Source organism: Miniopterus natalensis, chromosome 2 (assembly GCF_054644295.1).
Source record: "Miniopterus natalensis isolate mMinNat1 chromosome 2, mMinNat1.hap1, whole genome shotgun sequence".
In the NCBI taxonomy this organism is placed as follows: Eukaryota; Metazoa; Chordata; class Mammalia; order Chiroptera; family Miniopteridae; genus Miniopterus; species Miniopterus natalensis.
Genome location: NC_142082.1, coordinates 135,427,836 through 135,432,069, shown reverse-complemented (window position 1 = coordinate 135,432,069; position 4,234 = coordinate 135,427,836). Strand labels below are relative to the sequence as shown.

Here is a 4,234-nt window from a genome sequence, read left to right as displayed (position 1 = left end):
GAAGATCAAAGTGATCTCTTAAGGTGTCATAGGCCAGGTGGGCCAAAGCCCGATGAAGAATTGCAGGTAGAATTTGGAAAGGAGCAGAAGGCAGCACCCCAATTGGGGCCAAAAATGACTGGAATAAGGATTGTGAAAGGGTGGGTACAGCAGTCAGTTGGGATTCCAGTACACCTGGAATAGAAGATTTGTTTAGGAATTGGTAATAAATCTGTTAGAAAAGTGCAGTGAGAAATATTGTCAAAGGCATTGAAAGAATGACAAAGAAATTTACAGCAGATGGATCAGGCTGTGGAGACCTTTTACAAAATCATTTTGAAAATAATGAGTTATTAAGATCTGTTTTATAATGATAGTTAAAACCTTTAGAGTTTGAAAAATATGTTTTAACTGGCTACCATGTATCTATTATGTGCCAAACAGTGCTTGGTAGTTATAGTCACATAAATGGAGAATTAGGCATTGCGAGGGTTAAAAAAATCAAATAAGGTATTATCCCTTTTCTTGGTAAAGCAGACAGATATTTTTATAGCTGTAATACAAGTTATACATTAATAACTGTTATAATAAAAGTAGAATAATTCAAAGAATATAGGTGATGGAGATGACACACTATTCACGTTCGCAGTTCAGTTTGTTTCTGGGCAATGTTTCCAAGAGTCTTGGCGATCCTACCTCTTGTCCCCCTTTCCCACCTCCCTTTGTGCTCTGGGGGCCAAAAGGCATCCGTGGCTGTGACTGTGCTACTCAGTGCTCCGCACAGACAGGTCAGGACAAAAAATAATATCCAAAAATATTTTGGCATTAACAACATGATCTATAGCAAGAAAGATGGGAAGTCCATTCCAATCCATGATATTTCCAAGGAGACAGAGAGCCAAGACAGTGTAAAGGGGCATACCAAAAAAAAAAAAAAAAAGACTTATTCAATGTTAAGGGCATGAAAATTGAATTAAACACAGTAAATTTACAAACCACAAAGCTGCCCAACCAAAGACCACTTAAAACTTTGGAGACTACAGTTGGTAAGCTTCAGAAAGCTCTAGAAGATGCCCCAAAGAAGAGAAGGAAGTCACTGAGTCCTGAGTCCTGCATCTACTGTTACAGATTTTTTCTTTGACAAGGAGACAACCAGCTGCTCAGGTGGCTCCAGCAGCATGAGGATCTCTCAAGAGCACAGAAAGGTGGAGAAAGACCTAACATCAGTTTCTGTAACTTAATATTAGGTATGAAAGCTGCCAAATGTGCCACAGCCAGAGTTAGAACAAGACCAGTTCATCAGATTCACTTTGATGAAGGATCTGACCATTATGTTGGCTAGAAGACCATTGACCTTAGAAAAAGTTTTAGGAAAATTACATTCAAGGGAAAGAGACTTAATCTTTCTTACCTTAAGGCAGCTACTGATGAAGCACCTGAAACAGATGTAGAATTTGCTAAGCAGTTAGCTGTAGTAGATGAACAGCCCTTTCGGAATGGTTTTGAAGAGATGATCCAGTGGATGAAAGAGGAGAGGTTATGGAAGTTTCCAATGAACTATGAAGCATATTTTGATGATGATGGTTCAGAATTTCAGGAACATATATTTTTGGATAAATAGTTGGAGGATTTTCCAAAACAAGGACCAATTCTCCACTTCATGGAGCTGGTGACCTGTGGCCTTTCCAAAAACCCATATATGAGTGTTAGAACGTGGAACACATTGAGTGGTCTAAAAGTTTTAATTTAAAAAAAGGACATTCTTTATTCTAAAAGAAAGTGACATACAGTCCAATCGAAGACCATAGAGATTTTTATTTTAAGCTGTTGGAGATTGATATTATAACTAAATAAAACAATTTTACTAGGAAAAAAAGAGAATATAGGTGATGGAGAGATTAATTACTATTAGAATTAAGGCAGTTTTATATAAGGTTGCAAATAGACTTACTAGTAACTTACTCATAATGGGCAAAAAGAGGGCAGAATAAAAAATGATGTCAAAGCTTTTAGTTCTGGAGACCGAAATAATGGTGTTGGCACTGATAGAAATAGAAACCTGGAAATTATGATAATATTAACTTTATATCAGCTTCATAATTGATATAGGCTGTGATAAAACAACTGTTTTTGATTCAGTTCTAAATTCTGTAACATGGCTATAAAATATAACATTTGTTTTTTAAGAGTTAACCTCATTGAACTCAAGATGTTTAACTCAAATGGTGTTTAAATGAATCAAGAGTGAGGAAATGTATCCCCATTTGGTTCTTCTTGGATGTAAATGTTCTGGAAAATGTGAACAAACACTTAGCTTTGCTAAAATTGTATTATCGTACAAGCCATCTGTAGTACCTTACCTTTCGGAAAGTTTTGGAGGTGGTATAGAAATAAAAATGTAACTATAACCTTGAAAATGTTAACTATAACCCTGAAAAGTTTGATAATCGCAGCATGCATAAAAACATAGACATATGAGAAGAGGAATCTCATGATACTGCAACAGAACTTCAGCAAACATGAGCTTCGGTCTAAGGAAAGAAAAACCTAAGCCAACTCCATGAAGTCTTGGAAAATATGTACAAAGACAGTGCCAGTAACATTACATTCCAATCAGTAACACATGCTTTTCTTGAGGTTAAAATTACTATTTTAAATAAGTCAGCGAAGACAGTAAAAATTTCTGCAGATGTTATTATTTTTTCAGTTTCTTATTAATGCTGTAAGTCAAACTCCCCTCCCCCACATAAAAGTTTCTGGCCTGGAAGGTCTAAAATGCTATTTTTGTAGACTGGATAAGGCACTGCTCTCTCTCAGGACCTGCTCCCTCCTCTGAGAAATGAGGGCAAGACCTGACTTCCTCTCTCCCTCCCTTCTTCCAAATCTCTCTTTCTCTTTCCCTCCTTCTTTCCTTGAACTTTTGTTGAAGACCTTTGCATGCTAGTTTAGACTCATACATTTTACCCAGAATACTATAATCCTTAACAAGTCTCTCTACCTCCAGTATTGTTGTTCCTAAAATCATTCTCAAAAAATAACCTGAGTAGTGAATCTAAAATTCCCGTGCAGCTGTGTCCTTGCTTGGTGTACTAGAGATAATTCTACCCAGTGTGTCTCCCACAGACTTTTCCATAGCTTCCTCTCAGGCCACTGTCCCCCCAGTTACTGCAGCATCTCTGAATCAGTGAGACCCCTCTCTGATTTCATGCATAACTTTCCGTGTCCTCAAACTCTTATCAAATGTCATTTCCTTTGAATGACCTTAAAAGACGGGTCAGTCTTTTCTTCTCTCTAGTCATCATGTCATCAGAGGGGAGTGGCCTCATCTCCCCACATTGCTTGCTGGGGGTGGAATTCTTGTGATATACTGAGAAAAGGACATTTTTGAGACTCGTCTGGGAGGGTGATATAGAGTAGAAAGCTTTATTTTTGTGGAATTACACCCCTAGGTTTCCAAAGTTCCATTTCCCTGAGTCCAGTCATAGGAGAAGAGTAGCTGGGGTTTCAGTAGAGCTAAAATCAGAGCCAGTGTCCAGAGCTTCCTTTCGGTATTTGCATAGTCGAGTCCGGCATCAGGCTAGTTTAGCTAGTGTTTCTGACTGCAGCCCCTCAGTCCATTGCCTGTGGATCCGCATGACTGTGGGTCATAGAGTGAATGCGAGAGAGCCAAGAGAGTGTGCCCTGAATGACAAGAGTCCCAAGAGCCAAAGAGAACCAGGAGAACAAACTCCTTTGTTTAGGGGATTATGTGTTCCCAGATGTTTGCAGGTTTATAGAGACCATGCCCATTCTGGCCTCACTTTTCTGTCCTCAGGTGTGATTCGCAGGCAAGTCCCTTCCCTATTTACCCCAACTTTACTGGGCATGCCTCTGTCTTTCCTTTATTGGATCCTTTCCCTCCCTGGGGAGTGTGAAATTGTAGCTTCCTGGTGAAGCTGCCCAAATGACATGCCTATAATATCTGATCTTTCCTTTGCTCCTTTCCTATTATTAATAACCAACTAATTATAATGGTATCAGCCATGCTTGGCATTTGCCTCTATGTAGTACTTGTTCCACAGTATTACTCTTTTTTTTAAATTTTTTTATGTCTGTCTCTTTCAGCCCTGGGCACAGTGCCTTTCACATAATGGGTGGTCAATAAATATGTGTTGAGCTGTGAGCATTTCAGTTATTTCTATTTGGAATTGAACTACATAAGTGTCCTCAATTTTCAACATCTTTTTGATAAATCCAGAAGTTTATAGGCGCAAGA

The 4,234-nt window shown here is 38.6% G+C and overlaps 1 pseudogene; it reads left to right on the top strand.

The window, feature by feature from the left end:
* The first annotated feature begins 647 nt into the window (after positions 1-647).
* Positions 648-1,787, top strand: LOC107546136 (small ribosomal subunit protein mS31 pseudogene; annotated as a pseudogene).
* Positions 1,788-4,234: the final 2,447 nt, after the last annotated feature.